At 33.8% G+C, this 13,941-nt stretch overlaps 1 protein-coding gene and 1 pseudogene across 3 annotated transcripts in view; one reads left to right on the top strand and one right to left on the bottom strand.

Annotated features, from left to right (window-relative positions):
- Positions 1-13,941, bottom strand: part of Bche (butyrylcholinesterase) — a 96,897-nt gene that overhangs the window by 16,498 nt on the left and 66,458 nt on the right. The gene's annotated exons all lie outside the window — the stretch shown is intronic.
- Positions 10,662-11,652, top strand: LOC124993444 (glyceraldehyde-3-phosphate dehydrogenase-like; annotated as a pseudogene).

The raw sequence follows: 13,941 nt of genomic DNA on the forward strand, positions 1-13,941 counted from the left end.
TTCAGTTCCATCTATATTGCTACAAATAACAGGATTTCCTTATTTTTTTATGGTTGAACAGAATTACCTTATGCATATGAATCACATTTTCTTTATCCGTATTTGTGTATAGTGCATGGACAGTTATATTGTTTCTATTCCTTAGTTATTGCTAATAGGGATACAATAAACATGGAAGTGCGCATATCTCTTCAAAAAACCCATTCCATTTACTTTGAATGTATACCCAGTAGTGGGATTGCTAGATTATATGGTAGTTCTATTTTTAATATTTGAGGTATCTCCATAATGGCCGTTTTCCATAATAGTTAATACCAATACACTTTCTCATCTGTAATGTATGAGTTCCCTTTTTTCACATTTTCAACAGTATCTACATCTTTTTATATCTATCTATTAATCTACCTATCTGTCTATCCTTTTTGATAATAGCCATTCTAACAGGTGGCAAAGTTATTGCATTGTGGTTTTGATTCTTGTTTTTCTAATGCTAATGATGAGCATTTATCGTCAATTTGTTGGTCATTTGCATTTCTTCTTTTGAGAAGAATCTATATCATCTTCCTGTTTTAAATTGATTTGCATTTTGTTATTGAATTTTTTAATTCCTTATATATTCTGAATTTTAGTCCTTTGTCAGATGAACAGTTTGTACAAAAAAATAAATAAAAACCTGCTTCGTTCTGTAGGTTTTCTCCTGACTTTGTTGTTTCCTTTACCATGCAAAAATTTCTTAATTTGACATAATCTCACTTGTTTGTTTTTGCTTTTTTCCCCCCATGCTATAGGACATCTTACAAAAAATGTTGCATATATTGATGTCTCAAAGTGTTTCCCTTATGTTTTTCTCTAGTAGTTTCATAGTTTCAGGTCCTATATTTAAGTCCTTGATCCATTTTCAGTTTATGTTTGTTTCAGGTGAAATAAAAGAAAGTGGTGAAGTTTTAAAAGTCTATGTGCAAATGTTAAGTTTTCCAAACACTAGAGACAATGCCGTAGGTTGAATGATTAGTTTCATGAAATTTCATATAATGAAGCACAATACGCATTTGTGTGTATATGCATTCTGCAAGTTCAATATTAGGGATATCTAAAACAACTGACAAGATATCATTTATGAAAAATTGAATTCATATTCTAATATCACACTAGTGGAACACACTGTAATAATAGTAAATTTTATGAATAAGAATTGTATTTGGATCTTCAGAGAAAATCACATTTTATTTATTTTTGCATGCTCAGTATCTATCATAAGACTGGGTAGAAATTATATGTTCAAATATCTTGTTAAAATGAGAATTAAGTAGACAGCCTTCACAACCTTGGATGTATTTTTCATGATTCAGTATCAGTCATAAACTTTTTTAAAAATAGAATAATAGTAGAGGAAAATTTTCCTTTATTCTTATGCATACATTTGGGAAAAATAGACTCATAAATATTACTATTTTAACATTAAATTTAAAAATCATATTTATTCTTCAAGAGCCCTGAAGTAGTAGTGCATTTGACTTCAGGCTTCATATGTATGATTTTTTCTGAAACTTGTTCACAAATTGAAACTTCACTTGTTTTACCAAGGCCCACTTATGTCCTCTATCATGGCTCAGTATAGTATATAGTTTACAAGGAAGGTTTTTAATGACTGTACATTGTTTTCTTCTGTATATAATAAGGGCAAATGGATTGATTAATTACCAAAGGAATATGGGCCATAAATAATGCAGTTGTGTGCAGAGAAATCTTATAGATGTATTATTTGCAATTTGGATTATATTTAAAATCAACATGAAAATCTAGTTCTCATTTGTTATTTGCTTCCCGACATTTCTTGATATTTTTGTTGCAAACTGTAGAAATGAGAAATATTTTTTGAAGAAAAATTTCCTAGATTCATTAGTGGGTAAGTTATTCCCCTTCCATAGGTATGCATTGAGTTTCATTTTTATAAATAGGAATCTAGGTACCTATAAATACAGGATTGTTATAGCATACCTTAATAATTTTTAATAACTCAGGAGTTCACTAATGATGACTTCTTGGTTCTAAATATACCATTTCAACTGAGTTCATGGAAAAGTTAGTTAACAAAATTTTATGGTTTTTTTTTTTAATCATCCTAACTACTGGGTTGGAAAAAAATCTCACCTTTACAGAGAAATAGAAATATAGCCATTTGTGAGAGAGAAATGAGAAGAGAAGGGAAAGGAAAGGAGGAAAAGAAATATCATAATATTTAGCTGCATTTCATCATCTAACTTAAGAATAATTAATTAATAGCCTTAGGAACTGGAAGCATGCAGAACATGGAGTGAAGTTTTAGCATTAGTAATAAGAAAAGCTATGATATAATATAGTTAGATATGTGCTATGAAAATGTCGAATCTGAGGGATGGAAAGATATCCATGAAACTCACCCCTATGTACAAGTTGAGAGTTCTTGAGTGAGGCACCTTATGTTACCACAATCTTTGTTTGTTTGTTTGTTTCAACAGAAAATCCTATCAAGCATCCTTGCACAGACATCCTTGCACAGGTTGTGAATTGGTATTGTGGAACTCAATTATATTTAAGAAAATAATGAAATTTTAAAAATGCTTTCAATAGACACAAATATATTTCTTTTTATCTAAAAATATTTCAACACATTTTTACCTTTTTGGAAAAAAAATTTTACTTTTAAAGGGCATCAAATAAATTCAATTCTAAGTTTATAACTGTGAATCAAGTTCCAATTTTAAAGAATTTGTATATATTTTATGAAAACATTAAAATATTAATTCATATTTAAAGAGAGTAGTGAACTAAATACTGTAAATACTGTCCTAAATATTTTGCAAAAGTAGGTGGATAGCATCGAGAAAACAAATTCATCTCTGGTACTGCTCAGTTCTCACTCAGTAATTAGGTTGCATTGGATATCTTCAGTTGTTCATCAGCTGAAAGAAAGGGCAAAGTGTGGCCCGACAAAAGATCTCTAAGATCTTTAGTATACTGTTGGTGTGATGCATGAACAAAGCTTTCATAGTCTGGAAGATCATTCTTTCTTCTTTCCTATGTATTGTTTGTATAATTTGTTGGAGAGTTAAAGAGAAATACCAGGCAATGTTTATCCTCCTCCAGCTCTCCAGAAAACGAACTAGGCTGAATACTAGATCATTTTAAAGAGAAGCAGAAACCCTTCCTCCATCTCTCCCATTTTTCTTTCTTTCCTCCCTCCCCTGTGCTTTTCCTCCCTGCCTTTCTACATTCTTTCCTTCCTTCTTTTTTTACAGCCTGCAGCAACATTTGCGTGGGTATTTATCGGAGGTGGACTGGAAACTGAGCTACTTCTATTATTTTTAGTGTGCTGCTTTTTTGCTTGTTCTCTAGCTTATAGAGGAAGAGAGGCTTATTTGCTTTTAGAGGAAGTTTTAGAGGAAGACAGGCTTTGCTTAGAGCTTAGAGGAAGAGAGACTTTGCTTATCAGGAAAAGAGACTTTCTATGCTTTCAAAGAGGCTACTATTATCAGAGGAGCTATTTCTTAAAGGTCTGCTGCTTCATCTTAGAGGTGTGTCCTGCATCCTGCCATCTTCATTCTGCGAACTGCAACCTGCATTCTGCAATCTGCCATCATCCAGAGGTGCTGCTTATCCTCCGCCCAGCGATCTAGAGATGTGTCTTATCCGAGGTGCTTCCTATAGGTGCATGTCTTATATACCTAAGGCAGCCAATCAGTTTAGGATTAGCACAATTGAAGCACGCCCCTCGGTAGCAATCAAGAAAGAATGAGGAATATCTGTTGACCACTAGCACAGAGGAGACATTAACTAATCAGGCAAAAGTAGATCACGCTGTGTTAATACTAACTATGCGCCACCTCTTGGTTCAACGCCAGTCACCATCTTAGGGTTACCCAAACATGTCTTCTGCATTCTTTTCTTTGCATTAGTTTGGCAAGTACATCCAGATATCTTGCCTAATTTTTAAATGTGAAGATGCATTATATTTGTACCTACGTTTGTGTTCTAGTGAGAGCAAAGCAAATACTGTCATTTGGAAGTAATCATGAATCCCAGAGGAACTATATCCCAATGATCTGCCAAAACTTCAAACGTATTTTCATACAATGGCAGCAGAACATTTATTTTAATAAGGGGACAAACTTTGCATTAAATATGATTAAATGTGGATAAGAAAATAATTCCAAACTTGAAACAAATTGACTTTTCTTTTGAGTCTTCCAGGTTCTATCAGTTTTGCTCTATTCATGTCTCTTTGCTCTAGTCTGTGCCATAAAGTTGATGGCAGCAAGCCCACAGTTTCAGGAACGGACTGAGGAAATGCCAAGAAAAAGTCCTGGAAACTTAGTTCTGGAGTAACATATACAAATCTTAAAATAGATTGATTTGAAAGGAATGCTTGAACATTAGAAGGACTTGGGAGATCAGATGATCCCAGAACATGATACAAAGGCTTAATTATATGCATTTTTAAGGTGTATTTTAAGCATACCAAATAATTCTTGAATTCACAATTATTTTCGTTATATCACTATTCATGTGTGGTACTTGTATTTGAGTAATCACCTCCATTAGATTGTAAAGGTCCGTGGAAACAGATAATGTCTATTTTGTTCACTCTCACAACCTAGGATATGAGAAAAGGCTGTTTCCATAAAGGTTTTACCTACCTTAGCACTTGTGTAAGTATGAAAGCCATTGACTGTTTTTGAATGAAATTTTAAAGTGTTTGGAATGGTACTGAATGAAATAATAAATCATATCCTGCTTATCTAAATGAAACAACCAAGTTGGGGTTTCTCCTCATAAAAACCTGGTGTGTATGCTAAGATATTTTGACGTTATTTGAGATCTATTTTAGAGGTATGTGAATAAATAAGAATGATATACTTCAGCAAACCTGTTTTGAAACTCTTTTTTTAACTTTTAGATACTGTTGTATGCACGTTTTATACAATAATTCAATCCTCACAACTGTTCTTTGAAAGAGGTAACATTATTATTCATATTTAATAGAAAAGGAAGCTGAGGTACAGAGAGAAACTTGTCCCAGTTCACACAACTGGAATGGCTAAGACTTCAAACTCAGAAAGCTGGATCCCGTGATCCCAACGTCCACAATTCCAAAAGCATAAATCTGTTGTTTTCATGGTTTAACTAAATGCCTCAAATGAACATTAAAATTTTTCTATTGCTGTTTTCTAATGAAATGTAGTCTTATGCAGTTTTCAAAAACTAGATTATATAGGTGCATTCAGTGACACAAGGTATAAAAGCATTCGATTTTCAATGACAGAACCTGAAATATTAAAGTGTTTCTATAATATCCATGACTTTGGGTGACTATTTCATCTTCTTATTTATTTTTATTCATTACTTATTCAAAAGACATACCCATAATATCTTAGAGAATGTTGGGTAAAATTTGAAAAAAGAAAAATTTGCATCTTTCAAGTTGAGATGTTGTATCTCCTTTTCCTATTTAAGTCTTCACAAAAAATTCAACCCACTTTTGAAAATTTGTTCTCTCTAGAGAGCATTGTATTTTCCAAATGGCACAAATTTCACGTCGGACTCATGAGAATATTATTACCCTACATATTCTTCATGCTTTTGGAAAAGATATTGCTATTTCAGTGGAACTCTCTTTCTTAAACCTAGGCTTCTGATAGTATTGATAAATTGTGAATTGCATTTAAGGAAAACATTAAGATGTTAAACCCAGTACAATCTTATGTATAAATATACATAATATCTAATGTGAAATGAAACCTTTCAGGTAATGTAATAAAAATACAGTAAACTAAAATTTTAAATACATTATGCATATTTGATTTTTTTTGTACATCTACATATAAGACTGCTTCTAGTAAAAGAAATGTGACACAATCAAATGTGCTATGTTAAGGTGCACAGATAGCAATGACACTAATTTTGGGGAGAAAAATTTCAACACAGAAAATGCTTGCAGTTTCATTGAAGTATATCTGTGAACAGAATGGAAGCCAAGTCCTACTTAGTGAAGTTTAAGGGTAAGCATCTAAGCAAAGGGAATTTCTGACCCTTAAAATGACAATACATATGAAATAAACTCATTTTCTTTTAATGATTAATTTAAGATACTTTACTAACTGGTGAAAACTTTCAATGCAAATAACACTAAATTGATATTAATAATATAAATTATAAAATGTCACTTATTTTTCCAATTATTCTTATTAATTAATTGACTAATTCTTAGCCAACTAAAAATTATCTTTTCTACATTTTCCATTGTTTTAAACTTTCATGATGTCCCATTTTAGTATTCAGTTTTTTTCTGAATCCTATCTTACCACCATGTAATTAAAAGCATTTTAATTTGAGTTTTCTCCCTCTTTCTCTTTGTTAGTGTGGCTAAGGGCTTATCAATTTTATTTATTTTTTTTTTCAAAGAACCAACTATTTATTTTGTTAATTTTTCTGATTGTTTCTTTTGTTTCAATTTCGTTGATTTCGGCTCTGATTTTAACTATTTCCTGTCTTCTACTACTTTTGATGTTGGTCTGCTCTTCTTTTTCTAGGGCTTTGAGCTGTAGTGTTAAGTCCAAAGATTTTTTTTACTTTCAAATCATTTCAGGTAACAGTTTTCATAGTATTTCTTCTTCATTTTTCTACTATATAAATAATTTTACTTTTTGCTCAAAAATAAATATTATACCTTTTGAATAAAAAAAGTGACTTCCTTGAAGTAATATAGCCTAATCTCCCACTTAGTTTTTTGTTTTCTCTGTAATGCCACTATTATATTTAGTGGCATAAAGCTAGTCCAATTTCTGTTTACTTTCCATAATGGGATGTGTGTCACTTGTTGGACAAGGTGATTCCAATTCCTGGAAAATGAATTCATTACTAAATGTAGTTGGAGAGACAAATCTATATCCAAGCCTTAAAAGAATCATTAGATGTTTTTTATTTGGTGGTTTATAGATATACATAAAGGTGGAATTCATTGCGTTAGTACATAGTATAATTTTGTTAATTTCATTTGGCTATTCCTCTTGATGTGTGAGAAAATGAGCCTATTCTTAGCTGATATTGTTTCATATGCTTGTCAGTAATTGCTGCTTTTTAAAAATCCAAAATGAAATGCTAAGTTTTTTTTTTTTTTTTCAGGAAGCTATTTGTTACTTATTAGATATTACTGTCTATACTGTACCAGGAAATTGTCTGTAGGTAATGAATATAAGAGTGACAAAACAGGCTATTTAATCCCAGATATCTACAAGTTGAGTGACTGGAGATATAGAATAAAGACACAAGTTATTAGATATCATAAATATGGGCAGTAACATTGTCCATGAAGAAAAGGCCAACAGGATAACCAAGTAATTTAAAAGATCATATAGTAATTTGGATCTGGTTACTAAGTCATAGGAGCTATGAGCTCAACTGAAGAAGGGTATTGGAAGCAAAGCTTCCTTCCTTCCCTTCTTGGCTTCAGTTATCTGGTTTTTACTTGAAAACAGAAACATGAGAAGATGAACAGCCTGGACTTTGCAGTTCTCATTGATGCTAAATACAGCTCAGGCAATTCCTCCCAGACTTTTTTTTAGTGACAGTTATGAATGTGATTTCTGAATGACTTGCTAATTACAGCTAAAGCCATCGCAGAATTTTACTTCTTATGTCTGAAGCAGATGTGCCATAGTAAAAATTGCAAATACAATTACTTATTTATTTCCATAATTAAAAAAATTATGAATCTAAAGGCATTACACCTTGGAAATTATCTCATGAATATTATGTAAAATTTTATATGAGGAAATGATAAAGAAAAACATGTTTTCTATGAAATTTGTACTGTTTTATGTTTAGAGCTATAGAAATATTTTTATGATCAGAAATTTCTTAATATTTTAACAGATAAGAATGGAGTAAATTGTACATCAACACAGCATAAATCATGAAACATGAAACATAAAAATAAATGTAAAGAGTTTTTGAAACTGAAAATCTTCAAATATCTTCAATATAAGAGATGGAATAAAAATTCATTTATAGTAATGACAGTGGAAGCCTTGTAAAGAAAATTAAAAGTATTTGTACCAAAAAACATTTAAGTTTTGAAGTTTAATAGTAATACAGTGAGTTCGGAACTGTTATTTTAGATACCATAGTTTAAAAGCAATTTTAAAATCGAGAAAAAGGTAGAATTTTTTTTTAGTTGTGTGGCTCTGGGAAATTTACTTAATTCTCCAATCATCAGTGATTTTATTTATAAAATAGAGATATTATGGTACACAACCATACACTGTACAGAATATGTGCAATTTGCATGTAAAATGTTTAAAACCTGTTCTAGATCTTAATAATAATTTTAATGAATGGATGAATGGAGAAAGAGAGAAAAGGGAGACAAAGGCAATTATGATGATAGTAAAAACACTCCTTTGACCTTAAAGCAGAATGAAATTATGACATTTACTGGTAAATGAATGGAACTAGAGAATATTATGCTAAGCAAAATAAGCCAATCCCAAAGAACCAAAGGCTGAATGTTTTCTCTAATATGCAGATGATAATTCACAGTAAGGAGGCAGGGAGAATAGAGGTATTCTTGACCAGAAAGAGGGTAGTGAAGGGAGGGGAGGGGGCATGGGGTCAGGAATGATAGTAGAATGAAATGAACATTATTACCCTAAGTGTGTATATTTTACCTGACCTGTGTAACTCAACATCATGTACAACCAGATGAAAGAGAAATTATATTCCATTTATATGTGTCAAAATGCATTCTACTGTCATGTATGACTAATTAGAACAAATAATAATTTTTTAAAATACATTCCTTTGAACACCACAGCCAGTCCAGAGGTTCCTTGCAAACTTTTCTGTACTATATCCATAACACTATGTACTCATAGTGGGTATATATTACCCACTGGACAAATTTTTGCAATAAACTTGTCAGATGGCTTTTTATTAGGAAAATAGACACACAGAGGGATTAATTAGTTTGACAACTCTGTGGTAAACATGAACTTCAAAATCAAGTGTGTTCTCCCTCCAATGCATATTATGTTGCATCATAATATGCTGGAAGTTCAATTAAAAAGAAGTTTTTTTTCTGTGAATTTGAAAAACAAAAATAAGGAATCCTACTCCAGTGTATGTTCAGATTTTCAGCTTCTAACATAAATTATTTTGATATTTTTACTGTTCAAAAGTAATGAAAATGCAATTATTGCATCTGCTAAGAATGTTTATAATTATAAAAAATCATCATCCCAATCATATTTTAGGAAGTACATTCCTTCACACATGCATCTGTCAGTAAACCATATTATTATTCAAATGACTTGTACAGTCATAAAAGTGTTCTCCACAAGGTAGATTTTAATTAAAGTCTTTATTTATTTTTATACTGTATCTCTTTTACTACAACCATTATTTCCCTTTTATTTCCCTTTCTCTTTTAAGTGTGTAATTAAAAATATGTTTTTTAGGTAAATGTCTGCTTCTTATGCTATGGTTAAAATAAGTGAACAGAGGGACATTAGCCTGAGGTTATGTCTATACTTTGTATTACTAGGGAACAAACACAACTTAATTTATTTAGTATGTAAAAAGGGTCAAATCTGAATTGGGAAAAAAATGTACTTGTATATGTGTGTGTGTCTGTGTATTTTTTTTTTTTTTTTTTTTACGAACAACAGCTATGCTTCAGACAAGCACAGGTAACCAACTTATAAGACTGTGTCCAAATAAGGCAAATGATTCATTATAACATGTCCCAATAAGAGAGATATCTAGTTATAGACAATCAAGTGGTTTCTCTAAATTGTTTCCATGTTTAGCTTATAAAAGTTTGCTGCTTATACTGCTATCTGAATTTTCTGAATCTCCTTCTAGTTGTGATTGTTGCCCAATTCATGAACTGTTCTTTGTTCAGATAAACTCTGTTAAATTCTTTGTTCTACTCAGTGATTCTCAATGGGAAGGGAAATAAGAATGAGAAGACAGGAGTAGTGATAAGGAGACACATCCATACCATGAGTTGTACCCAACTTAGTTGTTGAACTTTATTTCACTATTTATTTATTTATTTATTTATTTATTTATTTATTTATTTATAACAGGGAATTGAACTCAGGGTCATTGGAGGACTTTTATATTGTGCATGCCTAACTAGAGATTTCAATAAAGATGTAAGCACTTTAAAACTACTGTCTTTGTGATATAATATTCCAGAAGCTGTATAAATCCTCACCACCCCAGCCCCCACAAAAGCACACTACCTATCTCCTTCAGTTTAGCTAAGGTTCCTGACTTGTTCTTGTTACCACATTAAGCCCTAGAGGGGGAACTGAATGATACATGATTTAGAATCACCGGGCTTTGTGACTAGAGTCTGTTACTTAACAGTGATTGTTCTTGCATGAAGTTATTCACCTTTGCAGAGTCAGTTTCTCCAATAATTTGTAATAATGATATCAAAAGACCTATTTGGCAGAAATATACTCAAAGAGGAAGAGAATCTCAATAGAGGTTGATTAAAAAAATATGTCTTAGAGGTCCTTTAGTTAATAGCAAAAAAGTTGAGGCTCTCTGCTCTTCCCTGTTAGACAGATAGCCACTTCTTCTCAACTCGTGTAGTGCCAGCCTGAGACAGTATGGTGAATGTCGGAGTGAACAGATTTGGCTGTATTGGGCGCCTGGTCACCAGGGCTACTTTTAACACTGGCAAAGTGGATATTGTTGCCATCAATGACCCCTTCATTGACCTCAACTACATGGTCTACATGCTCCAGTGTGATTCTACCCATGGTAAATTCCATGGCACAGTCAAGGCTGAGAATGCGAAGCTTGTCATCAATGGAAAGCTCATTTCCATCTTCCAGAAGCGAGATCCCACCAACAGCAAGTGGGGTGGTGCTGGTGCTGAGTATGTTGTGGGGTCCACTGGTGTCTTCACCTCCATGGAGAAAGCTGGGGCTCATCTGAAGGGTGGTGCCAAAAGGGTCATCATCTCTGCCCCTTCTACAGATGCCCCCATGTTTGTGATGGGCGTGAACCATGAGAACTCTCTCAAGGTGGTCAGCAATGCCTCCTGTACCACCAACTGCTTAGCTCCCCTGGCCAAGGTCATCCATGACAAACAACTTAGGCATTGTGGAAGGACTCATGACCACAGTCCATACCATCACTGCTACTCAGAAGACTATGGATGGCCCCTCTGGGAAACTGTGGCCTGATGGCTGTGGGGCTGCCCAGAATATCATCCCTGCATCCACTGGAGCTACCAAGGCTGCAGGCAAGGTCATCCCTGAACTGAATGGGAAGCTCACTGGCATGGCTTTCCGTGTGCCCACCCCCAGTGTGTCAGTGGTGGATCTGACCTATCGCCTGGAGAAAGCTGCCAAATACGATCAAGAAGGTGGTGAAGCAGGCATCACAGGGCCCCCTCAAGGGCATCCTGGGCTACACGGAGGACCAGGTCATCTCCTGCGACTTCAACAGTGATACCCACTCTTCCACCTTCGATGCTGGGGCTGGCATTGCCCTCACGACCACTTCGTCGAGCTCATTTCTTGGTATGACAATGAATTTGGCTACAGCAACAGGGTGGTGGACATTATCGTCCACATGGCCTCCAAGCAGTAAGAGCCCTTGGACCATCTGCCCCAGCAAGAACACAGAGGAAGAGAGAGGCACTCAGTTGGGGAATCCCTGCCCCAACTCAGTCCCTCAAAACACTGAGAATCTCTCCTCCTCCCAATTTCCATCTAGATCCCCTGAAGAAGGGGAGGGGCTTGGGGAGCCCTACTGTCACATACATCAATAAAGTTCACTGTACCCAGCCCAAAAAAAAAAAAATTGAATTTTATTCTCTACCACATTAGATGGTTATTATACACAGTGGTAAGATAAGGTTTACATTTTGAAAACATCACTCCATTCAATGAAAAGAGTGAACTAGAGAAAGGAAGAGTGGGACCAGGGAGAATGACTATTACAATAAAACAGAAAATACTCCTTGGTGGCTTAGATTAGGGTTGCAGCTGAGAACAGTGAAATCTAAATTATTTTCATATGTGTTTTGAAAGCTGCACTGATTGAACTTGCTGGTGTGGGGTGAGAAAGGATTAAAAAATGGCAAAGATTTTGGCTTTTGGTAACTAAATGAAAGTCATTTACAAAGCTACAAAGAGAATTCATGAGTGTACATATGATATTTAACGTCATGGGAATAGGTGAGATGACTTAGGAACAAATATAGAAAAAAGGATCTAAGAATGAAGCTCTGGGGAGATAGGAAAGAGGTAGGAAAGCAGAGAAGCATATTTTCAATGTTTTATTTACTCATTTATTCAACAATTATTTTTAAATACTGATTACATACCAAATAATGTTCAGGTACTGGTGTTGGGCTAATTTGAAAATTAGGTCAGGCTGACCCCATTTTGTTCAGACATCTCACCCTGTGTAAAATTGTCCGCACCCCTTTCCTCATAAGCCCACTCACACAGAAGCTACCCACTTGCACCCTGACCACAATGTCTTTGAACTATGGAACTAATGCAAACTTGCCTTCCTGAGTATGCACAAAGGGTACATTTTCTGAGAATGTCCTTTCCACTTTATGAAATGTAATGTGGTTATAAATGCCTCCCTCTCTCTTCCCATTTTCTTTATGGTTTTTCAGTTTTTAAGCTACTCTCAACTCCCATTCAGGTTTGGGGACTGCAGAACTGTGGGCTTTCTGACTCCCTGGCCCTGTTTAGAGTAAATTCTTTATCTTTTACTACAAAAAGACACGGAGTTCTTATTTGGGATTTTGGATTAGCGCCTTAACACTGGGAATAAAATTTGGACAAAAGAAACAAACCAAAAAAATCTTTCTGGAGTCGATATTTTGGAGATAGTCAGAGCTCATGATGAAGAAGTTCAATCAGCTAAGTAATATAAGTTAAGGGGACCAAAAGCATCAGAGAGGGACATGTTACAAGTGTAGAAAGCCACAGTAAGCTTTTAACTCACTGCATTTATTTGTTTTATTCTGTAGTACAAAACCAAAGCATGACAACAGTAAGCAATTGAGCATGAATTTCAAGGACAGAGAATATGCTCCTATTCAGCCACAACTACAACATTGTCACATGTAATATATTTACCATTAATCTCTTTATGTTACCTAATGCTCAGGCTATCATTAAAAATATATAATGAACATAACAATTATAAGCAAGATGTATTTTCTTGAAGAGCATTATGGCTTAGTTATTTTTGAAAGGTCAAAATTGATTGATAAACTGGCTGTGGAGAATGTTAAAAATAGAAACAGCAATGTTGATACCCAGACTTTTTGCATAAGCAAGTGGAAGAATGGAATTGTTTTTAACTGAGATGGGAAAACCTGTAAAAAGAATATTAAAATTAAATTATAGATATATAAAGTTTGAGATATTCTTTAAATATGAAAGTGAATATATACATAAAACCCAGGGTTTCATGGAGAAATTGAATCTGTATATAACTTTGGAAGGCATTAGTATTTAGATGGTAGTTAAAGCAGTGTTACTGCATTACCTTCCATATGGAATAAATACATAAAGAGATGTCCAAGCAATGAACTTGGGCATTGCAATATTCAGTGATGTGAAAAAGAAAAAAATACAGTAAAGAAAACTAAAAAGCAAAGCAAGAAAATTTAGAGTAAAGTTGGGGAGTTTGGGTTTTCCAAGACTCATCTGAAGAAGTGATTTCAAGGAGGAGAGAAAGTGGAGATATCAAACACTGATGGAAGTTAATGAAGATGATTGAGGCATGATCATATGATTGTACTTGTGGAAATAGTTGATAGGAGGTTATTGGGATAGTGAAATAGTTAAAACATAGAATCAGAGGAGAAAAGTAGGTAACTGGTAGAGGTATTTCATTTAGCAACTTTTC

The sequence above is a fragment of the Sciurus carolinensis genome, chromosome 9 (genome assembly GCF_902686445.1).
Source record: "Sciurus carolinensis chromosome 9, mSciCar1.2, whole genome shotgun sequence".
NCBI lineage: Eukaryota > Metazoa > Chordata > Mammalia > Rodentia > Sciuridae > Sciurus > Sciurus carolinensis.